This window comes from Mugil cephalus, chromosome 1 (assembly GCF_022458985.1).
Source record: "Mugil cephalus isolate CIBA_MC_2020 chromosome 1, CIBA_Mcephalus_1.1, whole genome shotgun sequence".
In the NCBI taxonomy this organism is placed as follows: Eukaryota; Metazoa; Chordata; class Actinopteri; order Mugiliformes; family Mugilidae; genus Mugil; species Mugil cephalus.
The window spans coordinates 42,414,561-42,430,586 of NC_061770.1; the positions used below are offsets into that span (position 1 = coordinate 42,414,561).

General features: G+C 43.7%; 1 protein-coding gene across 44 annotated transcripts in view; it reads right to left on the reverse strand.

Annotated features, from left to right (window-relative positions):
- LOC125005177 (receptor-type tyrosine-protein phosphatase delta-like) overlaps nt 1-15,641 on the reverse strand; it is a 344,191-nt gene extending 328,550 nt beyond the window's left edge. For 37 of the 44 annotated variants that reach the window (XM_047580628.1, XM_047580542.1, XM_047580610.1 and 34 more), the window contains exons 1-3: nt 15,491-15,641; nt 15,192-15,304; nt 15,016-15,051 (exon numbers count right to left, since the gene is read on the reverse strand). The gene's annotated coding sequence lies outside the window, so the exon portion shown is untranslated. The remainder of the gene's footprint in view (nt 1-15,015; nt 15,052-15,191; nt 15,305-15,490) is intronic. The other 7 variants (XM_047580568.1, XM_047580591.1, XM_047580584.1 and 4 more) reach the window with 2 other exon arrangements.
- Nucleotides 15,642-16,026: the final 385 nt, after the last annotated feature.

A 16,026-nucleotide genomic window follows, 5' to 3' on the forward strand; every position in this document is an offset into this window, starting at 1 on the left:
CCAGGGGACACGCTTGGCCCTTCCAGTAAAAAGAGGCCACTAATGGAAGCGGAGGCCCTCGGCTCCACTCCAATTTTATGCAGGCAATCCAGGCATTTATGGTAATCATAAAGCTGGGCCAAATGGATGGCGGGGTCAGCTCTAAGCGCAGAAAAATACCGAGAGACACCGTCTTGTTGACAGCTGCAAGTTCCGCAACCTCCCTGTAAGTTCAGCTACAGCAGGTGCACGTTCAATGCAAGAAAACATCTTACGAAGACTGAAACTGGGACCCCCTCCGCCCTCTACTTCACCAACTCGGTCTCTCTTGCCTTCTCTCTCAATGTTTATGAACCTCTCGGGACAGTTTATAAAAAATTCAGTGGCTCAATGGGATAAGTAGCAAGCTTAATGTTGAATGTTGGATCATTTTTCCCTCTTTATTCCGTGACACCGTCCATTCGTGACGTGTCTGAGTAAACGGTTTGCTTCAGACAGAGCAGGGGTGAAGCATGAGGGAAGGAGAAGTGTCGCCGGCGAATCATTACTGCACTATATTAATATGCGAATTTAAACGTGGTTGCCTGTGTTTCTCCGTGGAGATGCCTCAGCATGATTGAGGCACAGTCTGGGGCTGAATGCAGATTCGTTTTCTCATCTTCACCGGCAAGAAAAGCTTGTAGCATAGACCGGTCTGCCAAAAACCACAAGAAGATCCTCGCTGTTCCACCTTAGGTGAAAGAGGTAAACAAGAACCCCCCCAAAAAAATAAAAAAAATTAATGAAATTATTGCAGACAGAGACGTGTAAGCTGTGTTTGTTAGGGCACATCTGAGGGTGTAGAATTTACGGTGTCGGTTTAGAAATTCGCTTGGAATCAACACAGGACGTTTTCTTCTCTCAGTGCGTCGATCAACAAGGAGGAGGGAGCGCTCTCACCGTGTGGGAGAAAATGTGCTGCCCTTAACGAGTCATTTAAGAACATAATTTTCAATTACGGAGGGGGGGGGGCAAAAATGTCTTTTGGTCAGGATTAGATCAAAGACTACTGCAGTGATGATTTTACAGTGCAGGGAGCATTGAGAGAAATTGCGCTCCGATACAGTAATCTGATGTAATGCAATAGAAAAACTGAGAGGGAGGACAGAGAGCAGCCACAGTCTAGACATCCCTGTGGGCAGCATGTTTGATTGGTGGGGGTAAAAGTTCTTTACGGATCTTCCGTTCTGCATGGCCTCCTTTCCTTTAAGACTGACTGAACAGCCGAGGCTAGTAAAAGTGTTTGGAGACCCCGTGGACAGTTGCTAAATTTGAGTATAGCTGACTACATATAGAAATTAGTTTTCTGCTAAATCTGGTGCACACATCTATGTCTTTGACACTGATTAATGTTAGCGCACATTGCCCAGAAACCTAATAAAATAAAACAAATTGCAAAAAATAGGATATATTTATATACCTTTCCAGCCAATCCCCAGAAACTATACTGCTTCACTCAGCCAGTGTTGCAGACTTCTTGGAGACGGATAAGATTATGAGCACAAGACTCCATTTTGCCGTATAGAACAGACTCACATGGGCGATAATGACATGTTTGTTACAGCCGACACTTATCTGCAGACTTTTGTCTCAGTCCACAGGAATTACGTTTGGAGACCAGTTCAAATATAGTGTTAGACAATGCAATCCATATCCATAGCCTTTGCAAATCCCTCAGCGCATTAATTCATCCCATACAGTCCACAAGATTAATAGTAGGCCGGGAGAAGATGTGATAAAGCTAGCAGAATTCATTGTCCCACTGGCCACTAGCACAGCGGCTAATTTGTATGGTTCTCAATAGAAACGCACTGTGGTCATTGTTAAGAGTGCTCAAGTTTCATCGGGCTTTGTTGCTTTTGTCGGGATTATCTTGAGGTGTAGTCTATTCAACCATATAAACCAGGTTAGAGCCTTGACTCTTGTGCTTGAGGAGGAGGGACTGAGAGATTGTTTCACTGCCGAAGGCGACATAGACAGATATTCGTGAAGCACAAGGTGAAATACAGCTCCGGCAAGGGAAGAGGGAGATTGTAATGTTGATTGTCACTGGACAACATAAAGAAGTACCACCTCTTTGAACACAAAGAGGTGCTGCTGGCCATGCCAATGGCCGTCTGTGGTTGAATTTTTATGATGATTAACATGGCCAATGTTGACGTGAAAGTGTGTCTTGTAACACACACCTTGTAACCCCAACCATATTGCTAAAGAGTCTCTTTTAGCCCAGCAACCTAAAGCAACCTAATAGTCTAAAAGGGAATAATAAGGAGTCATTGACAATTAACCTGTTCTGTCATTTATGTATAAGGGTGTATTGGCCTAGCTGGGTTGTCACCAGTCTGCCAGAACAAAAGTCTGAACTAACTAGGCCACTTGGTGTGTTTTCTGCATTTCGCAGTGAAGGAAAAACTTTCATTCTCAGTGTACACCATGTAAGTCCAATAATCCATTTCGGATTTCACTCAGGAGCCCTTGAATGCCCTGATTTAATGTCTCCTGTTGCTCAAAGTATGCCTTTATCATTTTCATTAGTTGTAAATTGAACTTGCAAGCTGATTTAGAAGGACTGTCAGCTGCATTACAAAATGTTACTTAAAGTATATGTTATTCTAATTTGCTCGATCTTGAACATTTAATGTTTTTTAAAACCTCATTAACATTATTGATTTAGTCCAGTGTTTAGTCCATTTTTTTGTCCGGTATTTAACCTTTATTATGATTTTGAGGAGGGAAACGATATTGCCACCACCATGTGTAGCCTACATATTGTAACTTAGAGCACTTGTATGAGGTCAAATGCTTCCAGGCAGAAACAATAGTCTCACAGTTTCTTCCTGGGCCTGTACGAGGGGTTGTGTCCACCGCCACGGCTGCCAGATGCAATACACCCCCACACCACGCTGACTGAAAACAGTGCAGCTCAACGAGTGTCACAGAATAAGAGCGTGTGGAAAGTCTTTGTATTTCAAGTAGCTGCTTTATTAGGTAGAACGCAGCTTCATGCTGTAATTCTGACAATGGAATTGAAAGCAAATAAACGTGTGTTTGTGTACAACTGCTCATTTGAACATATGGTATGTTCCTCGGGGTCATATCGGAAATCTCTAGTGTTTAACCCCCTGCACTTTCCCTCCTTAATGGACTCCCTTGAGACATAACCTCTGTCTTAGACACACACAGACGCGCACTCTCGCTCTTGCTCTGACGAAAGGTTTCATAACCCTCTTGCTTACTTGCACCATATCTGCAGATTTTCTGCTGTAATGAAGTTAGGATTGGAGGACACTCCAGAAGCGCTGTTGTTAAATCACTTCTTATCACTGAGGTTTACGATGCATGGTGCATACCATGTCACTTCATGTAGAGGCTGTGAATTGCCGCCGTAGTGTACATGCATGACCATTTAAATGATATGTGATATGTAGTGATATGTAATACTGACAAAGCAAGGGGGGATAAGACATTATTAAACATGGAGTGAATGATTGGACCTACTGTAGAGATATAGGGGATGGATAGTTTCTGAGAGTCTCTGAGGTTCACTGTCAAGAGTGCGGTTTAAAATGGTATGAATATGTGTTGCCTTATCTCCAAAACGAAGGCGATATCTAGTGTTTCAGTCTGACAAAACGAGCCAGAAGAAGTCTGAAATGTCATTTACAACGCATGAAAATGCATTTGCGTACAGGTTTTCGCAGTCAGCACTAAGATAAACAGAAAACATCCCCTTAAGGAGAAGTATCAGATGAACTGTTTGTGAGGTAGTTCAAAGGCAAAGGAACACTCCCACATTCAGATCACGCTACCTAGTAGAGGGGAAAAATGCATTCAACGTGGAGGAGAAAAGAAAGAAAAAAAGATCTGCTGTAAAGCCATAAAATACAATTCATCTTGTCGCGGTTCCTGCGAGGAGCATGTAATCGCAATGACACACTGGTGTAATCCATTTAAAACACTTTGGCTCAGGCCTAGGCTGCTTTGACTTCCTCTGCAGGCTTGTGCCACCGTCTTCATTTCAGATACGTCTCCCTGACAGCCCGCTATTAGCAAAATTGTGTAAGCTGCATTGTCGTCCACCTGCTAGTGCTGCCACGCAAGCATCTTGTTCTGGATACATTACATGACTGGCAAGAGGACGGAGACAAAAACACACACCATAAGATAATACCCCCCACCCCACCCTGTCTCAGGCAGAGGTGAAGTGCAAGCGTATTGGCTTGTCCACAGACGTGTAATCTGTCTCGTGAGGTGCTCTCTCTTCTGGCGCCTCGTCGCTTCGACTTTCTGAGGCTGGGTAGACCCACTCAACCTGACTAGGCAATGAGCTTAGAGTAATGGTGTCACTGGAGCGCTGAATCTCATTGAGAGTCGCTTGAGCAAACATTATCTCACAGTGAACCGTTGCAACGGTGTCTGGAGGGGAGGCTGTGGTGAGTTATTACGCAGTAAGTTTTAATCTTACAGGAGGAAATACACCATTGCCATTTAATGCAGGGAGACCAGAGGGCAACATGGGTCCATTCTCCATGTGCTTCTCTGTGCAGGATTGAGGCTAATGGAACTAATTACGCACTCAAAGGAACCAAATTAAACATCTTGTTGGCATTAAATTGTGGATGATTTATATTCACCTATAAACTTTGCCCAAGACTGCTGCCCACCTCTAGTGTGCTTATGCATCGTTGGTTTAATTATTTGTTAATGGGCATTCTGAGTGGTCCACAGTTATTGGTTAAAAATATTCATGGGCATGAGGGATGAGGGGAATAATGAACAGTGGATTCAACACAGCAGAGTTTCTCATGGACGCATTTTAATGGAGCTCCCAAAAGACACTTTATCACAAACTGACTGGGGCTTCAACTAATAGATATTTTCATTATCAATTACTCTGACGATCTGAATCAACGTTTTTGTAGTTTTGCAAACGTACAGGAATGCAGTATATTACATGGAATACAGAATGGTGCAAAGGAAGTGACAAATATGTTTAGTTTAGTTTAATGTTTTGCTCCCGAGCCAATGAACCAAAGCAAAACTCTATTACATTTACAGTAATATATAAAGCCCCTTTGCAAATCTGCAAATTCAAACATAGAACATGAGATATTCTGGCTTGCTAAATGATGTTAATGGCATATAGATCCAAGTGTTTGATTAATCATCCCACCACGTGTTGTGACTTTGTGCAGAAAAGACGAGGCTCTTCTCAGTGCGACAGTTCCATGGACTAAACTGAACCGCTGTAAACTAATTGTGTGACCAAAAGTGAATTAAATAAGGGAAGCCATGCATGAAGAGTTGTGTAGCCACTTATCTCCCCGCCTATTAGAACACAGAGGTAATACTGTCAGGCAGAGGTGACCACAAGAAACCCAGTTTGGGAAATGTCCAAAAAGAAACTGTCTACGTTCAAATTAGTTCATCCCCATCAATGTGTTTCAAAGCACATTTCAAAGAAACATCTCTGAACAGCTTTCAAAAAAGACTTAAGGCACAGGTCCTTTTCAGGCCAAGGACCCCCAAACTTATTACTATATATGCTCTATATAAAATTTCCTCTTTGTCATATTTCTTCGTCTTTGTGTCCAAGTAGTATTTAAAATAGCTAATACAGATGTAAGAATAATGACAACTTTCCCAACTGAATATATTCTTCATTTTCCTATTGTCACTGCATGGTCAGCTGGTTTGGTTTTCTATGTCTGCCTTTGCCGCCAACAACTCTGATGACACCACGTAGCCAAGTTTAGGTGCGCCAAACCAGATAATGGAAACAAACTGAATTTGCATCTTTATTCTGTTGCAACAATTCACAAATATGTTTTAAATTCTCTCACCGGCCTGGTAGACAGGCAGGCTATAAGGTGCCAGATCACAAATAATTGCACTTATCTCGCACACAACAATTTCAAATTTTTTTTTTCCCCTCCCTCTCTCTCTCTCTCTGATCATAACGCATTCCCCAAATCAACAGCTCAATCTCTCCTTCCTCGCCCCCTTCTCTCCAAACAGCTGAGGCCATAATTTTTCTTGCCCCCGCTCCTCTTTTCTCCTCACCCACCTCTCGGCCCGCTAGATGGATCAGCTCTCCCTCAATCCATGCTTCCTCTGCGCCTCCTCAGACGGGGAGATTGATTTGTCTACAGGACGCCTCTGACCTTTGATATGATCCGATAAGGGACGCGTGCCCCTAACCGAATTAGACAATCAAAGGGGAGGCACATTAGGAGTGGGGTGAGGGTGTTTCCCTTTTGCTCATAGCATACTCCTCTTTTTCAGTGATGGTTAAATCCACTGTCCATCTCCTGCCAGCCTATATCAGACACCCAGGGGGAAATAAAAGATGTGTTTTCAAATTGCACTTTGCCTAAAGGCTCTTTGGACCAAATTTAATTTTCACCTTACATCGATTTTCCCCTTACTCCCATCTCACTGGCTCCTAATGTTATCTGCGGTGTATTTCTGTGCTATGCAGGAATAAAAGGAGACCTTGCTCTGGACTGCTTCATGTCAGGAGACACTATATGTAATATGTCTTCCTTGTGGTGTCTGGGGACTGACATGATAGAGAAACTGCCCTTTTCTTTGTGTCAGTTTTTCTGTCCGTGTCTTTTCCCCCAAATCAACTTTCAGCAGAGCGTATTGACTTGACTTGGCTCCTGTTGGCCTTTCAGAGTCGACGTGTAGCACTGCAAATTTGGATAAGTGTACTTATTTATCCGCTCTTCCCGGCCAGATGTGGCTGTTAAAACCACAGACTTGAACGCCTTCTGTTGTGAAATGTAGACACGCAGCATGCGAGGCACGTTTCCTAAAAAAAAATATGCTTGGCTCAGAGGGACTGTGGGCTCCACCTTCGTCAGAAGTTGGCTGCAATTATGCTGCAATGAGCCTCAGTTGGAGCGGCACCTTTGGGTGGTCCAGGTGAAAAATCAAGAAACTCTGCCACCTCTAATCACTATTCAGCGGATCTGTCTATCTGCGTGATTGCGATTATAGTGCTTGTTTTGCCTTTCGGTACACTCGACTTCCAAGTTCAGAAATAAGCTATGAATGGGGATACTTGAAATGGGTTAAGTATATCCCGCTCTATTTATAATGCTTTAATAATTAATGCTGGATAATGAAGATCCGCAGAACGCTGCGGCATGATGCGAATCACATCATTAGGCCGCATCATGAAAGGGAAAATGCTGATGAAAACACATGAATCGTATCATCCGAAAAGACAACACTTCAGCCTGTACCTGTTTTGACATTTCAAGAACCACTGGGGTGTCAGGGCTGAGTGAATCTCCGTGGCAGCCCGACTTAAAAAAAAAAAAGAAAGAAAGAAAGAAAAAAAAAAAAAAACAAAGTTGACAAGCCAGACAGAAGAAAGGATTGGTTTTGACAGATCCCAGCCTTCTTTCATTGGAACATATGAAGAGGAAAACAAAGGGAGAGGAAGAGCAGGACGAGGGAAGGGGGTGGCTTCAAAGTGGGCTACGGTGCTGCAGAGCCAACAAATGGTGTGAAAACACACATCAACTTGCATGGGTACACATGAGACCTGGTATCACAAGCCACGACACATAACCAGCCTTGTGCATGGACAGAGGGAGGGGGTTGGGGGGGGGGGGGGGGGGGGTCGTGTGTGAAGGGAGGATGAAGTGGCAGGGGTAGCATGAAGAGATGAAATCCCCGCCCTCTGGCAAGTCAGTATTCCTCAGTACCATTTGTTTGTCGTCTTAAACTGGCAGAGAGCTCAGGAAGCCAGGGTCTTACATAAACCCTACCCAGTATGGCTCTGTGCTGGGGAACTGATCCCTCCCAAAACCCTCATTGTTATTCTCTCATGATGCCGAGGGATCTGCCGTGCACCCACAGCCAAACCTACAGCAGGGCTGAACTGGAGGTGGGGGTGCTGTGTTTACATGTGTGCTGTGTCTGGGGACTGAGCTAACTGTACACACAGGATTATAGATGGAACTTTTAAAGCTTGCGCTCCTAAAATATCCGTTGTGGTGTCACCACACGATCCTTTTTTTTTGTGTTGTGTGTTCTTGTATCTGTCTCTGCCTCTATTGCAGATTTAGTCATAAATATCTCCGCAGACAAAAAAAAAAAAAATATTGGATTCTTGTTCATTAGTCCTTCCAGGTCTGTTACATTGCAGACTTTGCGATCGTAATCATTTAGAAGACTCTACGAGGCAGGTTTTCTTCGTTAAATTGAATTTCCACTCTGTAGAATAACTCCCATATCACCATGTGCTAGATATTCATCAGGGGAAGGGAGGGGGTGGGGTTCAAAATGTGCGATATTATAGACCTTAGCGCACTTCCAGGTGTGCACATTCTCATGTGTAGAGATTACAGTCTGCAGCCTTAGAGCGGGCGAACCTGCCAGGGGTTTGATTTAAATGTTCAAGGTACGATTTGATCAGAAAGTGTCCTCTTCCAGCATGATCAAAGACAATGAGGCCTCTGGGTCCTGTGAAATCCTTGCTATGCACTCTCAGCCTTTCATATTTACAGTACAGACCTCGGCTCCATTCAATAAAATATGCATTACGCATCAATTGCCCCATCTCTTCCGATCATCTCCACCGGCCGTGCAAAATCATTTTCTCATGATCTTTGGGACGTCCACATGTAGACTTCTAATGTCCATTCGGGCAGGAAGTACAATTCACAGGATCCCTGTGTTTACTGTGGCACTGCATAAACTTTTACATTACACTGAGACTGTGCTTTAGTTTGCTGTGAAATACTATTAATAAATGATATGCTGTGGATACAAGCCGCACTGATCTTACCACAATAGTTGGACTATTTCATATTTGATATGAATGTGTTTTTAATAATCTTCAGGGACCTGAAGGGACTTTTTTTCTCTAAAACTAAATAAAGACTTTTTTTTTTTAAACTACTGTATATGTCTGTTTGAATATAAGTTTTAAAGCTGTATAATACCCCAACAGTCCAACTTGTTTGCTCTTTTCTTCTCAGCAAAACAACACCGTGGGTGCCTGTCATGGTGTGGAAAGGAAATGTTGTTCAGTGAGGACTCCAAGTGACTGCTGGAATGGGGTTTAAGGTATGAATATAATAAAAACCTAATAGCGTGGCTCTACGGCTGCTGGGACAACTGCGATCTCCACATTTGCAGGTAAAATATTCTCCTTTTAAGGAGCATTTCTGCTAGCCTTTCTTTTTCATTATTGGCCTGAAAGGACTCTAAGACGAAGAGCTTTGCATTGGTTTTAAAAAATAGATGGGGAAGCGTCTGGAATCGTAAGCATGCCCGGTACGAACGCGGAGAAAGTGAATGTTATTTTGAGGTCAGAGGCGGCTGATCTGACGGAGAATACAGCAAAATGCCACTCGAGTTCACTTTCCTCTTCTTCGACTTTCTTCTTTGTTTTTGGTTTCTTCTTCTTTCTTTTTTTTTTTCTTGAAATGCTTTGATTTGCTCCATCCTTTCCCATGGTGGAAGTCCCTTGGATAGCAACCGAGTAGGTCTAATTGATTTCTCTTGTTCATGTCGGTTAGAGGCAGCAGCATCGAACTGTGCAGAGTACCCTGGCTCCAGCTTGCCTGTGTTATTCCTTTCTGTTTTCTTCTTTGCCTGCACATCCCAGTAGACCATGATACCAATACCCAACATGCTGGTGCCCTCTGAAATCCCACAAGGTGCCAGATTGCAGAGGAATGCCAAAGCAGATAAAACATCCATGCTATGGTTCTTGTGCGCGTGGCTTACAAAAAGGTCAGGTTGTAAGATTACACTGGCATTTGCTCCTTTGAAACCAGGTCATTATCTAAGCGAGCATCGAAGATATGCCAACGCGCCGACAACGTAATACTTCTCGCACTTAATACTGCAGCACCTTCACGGCTAATTGAAATTCATATCGTGTTAGCGTGTCATTTAACGTTTAATTTAACTTCAAAAAACATTTAAGCTGTAGTTGGTGGTGTTAGTGCAGCAGATTAATGTGCATGATATTGCTCTGTACATGTTTATTAGTTTAGGCAGAGCCTCTAACTTTGTATAAGACATTCTCCTCTTGTCTTCGCCTTCTGTCAGCATTCATCATGGCTTTCTGTCGTGCAAGAAAGCAATGTTTTGTTTTGCTATCCAATTCCAGCTGCACAGAAGGGACACAGACTTACTTAAGGCAAATGATTGTGCAGAGGATGGAAGCATTCACCACAGCATTCACAGCATAGTTGAATAAAAGCGTCCCCTTTGAGAAGACTTAGTTGCTAGTTGAAGGTTGAGATGGTCGAACAACACCCAAGCACTAGCACAATGAACAGCATGTTAGCAGGAGACCTTCAGCTTCTCTGACGTCTGGACTAAGGTACAGAAACGTCAGCTAACTGCTTCTGCGTGGCAGACTTTATTATACATTCAAATGCCAAGATATTTAAATACAACAGCGGCAGATTAGTATAGGTCAAAAATATTACATATGCCCTGCAGTGTTGCTTTGAATGAGTGCGGTGCAAGAAGCTAGCACCAGTTTATGCAGTTGTCAGCCACGTAGTACCGTAACACTTTCTTCAACTGCGTCACTAATAAGGCAAAGATTTACAGGCATCCTTGCTGAGTGCGGTGCGATAAGGAGGAAATATGCTCCGGAGCAGATCGTGGTAACTTGCATACTTGAACTGACACTTGTCAGTTCATCAGGCACGCTAGTAATTCATTCTTATATAACAGTCCGGCACTAAATCGCAGCTTCGTGGCTGGTTATCCAACTGTGTGATCATTTTGGAGGGAAGGGAGTGGTAAACTAAAAATTAAAATGAGGTCGTCAAAATAGTAGAAACGTCTGTAGGTTGAACTCGATTCAAAGGTGACTCCAACCGCAACCTCTAAAATGAAAACACTGTAGAATCAGCAACAACTTATTTCAAACAGACGCTTAATACCATCGCCTCCATGAATCCCTGTGAGTGTATACGGTCCAGTAAAAAAATAAAAATAAATCAGCTGCTGAGATGAAGCTGTACTTAAGATTATCCTCTATTCTGATATGCAATTACACATTTTAACAGCAATAACAAAGTCTTGCTGTAAAGTTAAGCTAACAATCATGTGGCTACGTACAAACTGTACTCCACATTTGCTCTTTTTTAAAACAAAATCGTGGGAAATTTGCAAGATGATGCAGCAAATTAGAAGCCAGTAAGCACAAAACATGCAACTTAGTACACTTCATCAGCTTTTCTAGCTTTTTGACGTGTTCTGCAGCAGCGATAGGCGGTGCTTTATGGTCGCTAGCTAGATTTTTAACCCACTGATGTGTTAAACTGTGTTTTTGCAGACATGTAAGGGGCTTGAGGTTACTGACGCGCTTCTCATTTATGCCGCTAAGTCATGTGCAGGCCAAGGAAAACTTTCTCTCAGCAGATGTCATTCTGTCAAAAACATTAATTCACTTCCAGACCTTGGAAACTAATTTAACCGCCTAATTAGTTCTTGTTTGCCCATTATAAACTTGCAAAAAAATTTAAATCTAAACTGCACAAAGTGAACAGAAATTGTGCTCACTTAGACTTGCTGACGCGCTCACAAAATGTACACTTCAGTTGTTTCTCTGAGATCAGTTTTTTTAATTTTTTTTAATGATCACTTAATTCTAACTTTGGTATCAGCGTCGAACGTTTTAATTAAAATGTTTGTTTTTTTTTTAAAAAAAGCAGCGAACATTAATTGGCCAACGCGAGCAGCCTGCAATGGTACACCTTCTCACTGTATGACATACATCAGGCTTAATAGCGCTGTTGTCTCCTGCAGAAGGCAAAAGTTGTTGTTTTACAACTTAATGAGCGTCTGATTAATGACTGGAGCCATGTGTCTGATAAATAGACAACACAGGTGAGTGGGGACTTTCTAATCATCAGTGAAGATGTGTGAAAATAAGTGTGTAATCAACTGAGTTTATCACTCGCGCCGTGCTGTATACGTCGTGCGTGCGAAATGGCCGATTAGCTGCATGCGCCGCATCCGTCACAACATGCAGCGTTTCATTTGTGTATCGAAACGTCACCGGGGAAGCAGAAAAAAAAGGACGGTGCCTCCTGTCACAAGATGAATATGCCCCTCTGATGCGCACCTGCTCTTATTTGCAAGGCACGTGACAAGGCACATGAAAGCTCAAGAGGAATTTTATCTGTTCAAGGATGGATACGTATTGTCGCACCACTGTCTTAGATTCGGAATGAGATGCATCATGTGCGGTGCGGACGAGGGAGCCGTTAAATTTAGCAGCATCAGAAAGATCCAGTTTCAGAGAGAGGCTGCGTCCAGGGAGGGACAGTGACACCCGTTATGAGTGAGCGTCTCACTCTCCAAGAGATGAGAAACTTTGGCAGCTAATGCGTCAGCTAGCACAAAACGAGGCTGCCTCATCCAAGAGCATTAAGATGTGGATAAATAAATAAAACATTGCCACCATGAGAGGGGAGGCAGTGTGACAGCGGGATATTTTTTTTTTTTTTTTTTTTTTTCTGCTTTCATGTTGGCAGGCGCAGACATTTTATTTTGGGATGAATCAAAATTTCCTGAAAACGCCCGCGCCAGGTGTATCTAATTATCTGACAGCGCATCCTCATTATAAAACGGCCCTTGGGAGACGGCTACTCGGCTTGCTGGGCCTTGGACCTCAATCAAAGTGTTCCTTATAGCGCCATAGATGTGCAGCTTTCCCTTTTTGTTTGCTGTAAACTGGGAAATGTTTGTACTCTTCCACTGCTCAGTAAAAAAAAAAATATATATACTGTATGTTCAGAAAATATAGACACTGGTGTTTGGGCTGTACACAGTGTGTGACATCTGACAAACCGGCATCCATACAGCGAGACAGTCTGAGAAAAGTGCAGCCTAATAGGAAAAAACAGCTATAAATTTATTAGCAGCTGTTATGACAGCCCCTTGCCATCTAAGCCATGCCCCGATTATGTCACCTGGATGAAGTTTATAAACCATGATTACAGCTTACTCCTGACTCTCTCCGGGGAGGTGCAGCAGGCAGAAGGAAAGTGGGTGTGTTGTCAGCACGTTCGCACCGGAGCAACCTTTGTTAAGGCATAATTAATGAGAGAAAGGGATTTGAACAAAAACAGCTCTCTATCTGGCCCCGGCGGCTGCAGCTCCTCCGGGGGTCACCGTGGAGGAGCTTTTTGCAGCCGTGGAGCGAGCAGACCTGTCTTCCCCGCTTATGGCTTCCAGCTCAAATCCCATCCAGCAGTGATTGATGTGGGCCTGATGGGTAGTTTCGGGAGACTCGGTTTAAAGAAGCAAAACTGCAGAACGTTGCCACTTTATGAAAGGGGAGCGCTTCTGAGTAAATGATTGCAGGGGACATTCTTACCCGGGGGCTTATCCCCGAAAGCTTCCCGGAAAATTCTGTACCTGATAGAAAGTGATTCAAAGCCACATTTGGATTGTTTTGGGCTTGGAAGTGAACGTCTAACCTGGGCGTTACATCAGGGTGGAGTTGGTTGGGCAACCGACTTCTGTCATGTTATGGTTGTTTTTTTGTTTTGTTTTTTTAAGATTTTGAATGACGCCATACTCATCATGTTCACATATTAATCAGCGCTTTGAGACACACAAGCACAGATAAATAGGTAGACGTCACCCGCCATCAGCAAATCAGCGTGTGTAAAGTGGTGCCAAATCAAGCTTTGATTAGAGTCCAAAACAACACCTTTGTGTTGCTGATCACAAATCCAAAAAAAAAAAGAAAAGAAAAAAAAAAAAGGCATACAGCTGCACAAGGCTCTTTTTAGGTCGTACGCTCCATGTCATAGCTCTCTGTCCTGTGCGCTTCCCCGTTTAGTTCTTTTTGAGAAGCAACAGTAGCCTATCCTTTGCACCACCTCATGACTGGCAGACCGTAATGCTATTACCTCTCCTCCATGGTCACGCTCACTTAGCCCTCTGTCACTCTACACTAGCCCGGGAAGACACATCTCTCTGGGCTGTGCGGGCCTGTCCTTGCCCTCATTTGCAACTATCTTTTCCTCGGCTCGGCTCGCTACAGAGCAAAACAGTGGGGCACGCAAACTTTTCACTTCATTATCTTGCCTTTTTAGATGCTTTCCACTTTATTTTTCTTCCCCTGGCTGCAAAGTACGGCTGCAAATCACTGGCAATTGGTTATATGTGAATCACTTGTCAGTAGTAGTCTAACAAACACTCTTTAACGCAGAGAACGGGTTGTATAAATTATGGAGCATCCAAATATAGCAGGCAGCGACCGAGGGAGAAAAACATGGGCATGTGCTGACACACTACTGCGCATGATCAGCTGTCAATCACCAGTCACATCGGGCATCAAAGCCTGTCAGATAACAGCAGCAAAATGGGTAAACTGGGTGACTCACAGCCCACCCACCGACTACATCACCTGAGTCAGGAGCCCTTGGGCGCGCACGGACGCACACGCGCGCGCACATGCATTGCAAGACAAACCGTCCAAACTGCTTCCAGAATTACGCCAAACTTTCTCAACACGCTCCACAACTGACACACGTACACACACACACACACACACAGACACAAGAGCGCGCACAAAATATCCCACAATTTCAGACGCGTGAAATGCGTGCGTGTGCGTCCTCGGTGTGCCTGCAAGAGGGGAGCAGACCGTCTTTCGGGGCAAAGATGGCTCTGCTTTTTTTTTTTTTTTTTTTTTTTTGCGCACGGTGTGCGTTATAAATGGAGACGATAGAAAGAAATATCTGTAAATATCTCGCCACCATCTGGGGTGTTGCAGCGAGCAGCAGCAGACCGGTGCACGTCGCGTGCTAGATTATCCATAACGCCGCTCCAAGATATGCAAAAATATGCACACTGGGCTCCTACTCACATCGCGGCACGACACAGAACTTGGAATAGCCACAAAATAACTCCACATACAAAAAGAAAATCAAAAGCGTTCCGCTGCGATTCGCGGGATGGGAAGATGCAGGAAAAAGTACTACTTACTATATACCCAGGCGGTAGAACGCAAAGCCCCGGTAACTGTAATTAAAATAGAAGAATGGAACAATGAACGATGCGCTTGCATTTTTTTTTATTATTATTATTACATGAACTGGCAATAGCTGCATGCATTCTAAATAATTCAACCATTCGACATAAAAAAAAAAACATCCACTTACCGGAGCTGTCCGATTACATTCCTTAGGAAATTCCAGAGGAGTCCCTTCTTTCTTCTCTCAAAGTCAGAAAACAGCAATGCTTTTCTTATTCCAAAAACAGGCCCCCGGTTGAACTGAAAGAGAGAAGAAACCAAAAGAGCCACAACAAATTCCATTAGAATCGGGAGTCCCCCCCACACACACCACCACCACCACCCAAAAAGTGTTGACATAACATCTGTGAAGAGCAGCAAACAAAAACCAAAAAAAAAAAAAAAAAAGGCAAGTCGTAATAAATTGACGGAGTGGACAGATGGTACCTGCTCTCTTTATCACTGTCGACAAAGACAATGAGAGCGGCAATAAGACAGGCGGAAAACTGAGAGAGCTGAGCTTTTCTTAGGAAACGCAGCCCCAGCGTGCTGTCAGATTCTACCAGCGCACACATACACACACACACACGCACAAACACTGCTCCCGGCGACGGCTGGAGAGGGAGGGAGGGAGGAGGGGAGGGGAGGGAAAGAGCAGACCGGAGACTCGGGATGCTGCGCTCCAAGCTGCACTTCACACTCTGGCCGCTTGATGGCCGGCAAGAGGAACAGCTGACACGGGGATATGTCCCACCATGCCAAATTTACCAGGCACGAAGGGATTCAATATCCATCCAATCAGTCAGCATTATATTATAAAAATAAGAAAATAAACTATTAACATAAGTGCTAAAGCATCGTCTGAAACACTGTTTTTTTTTTCTTCGATGCAGCTGGCAGATGTGCATTGACAACTACAGTATAAATAGTAGTTACAGCCTCGAGGCTTGTAGCTGTAATCATGGTGGAGCATGTCTCATTGG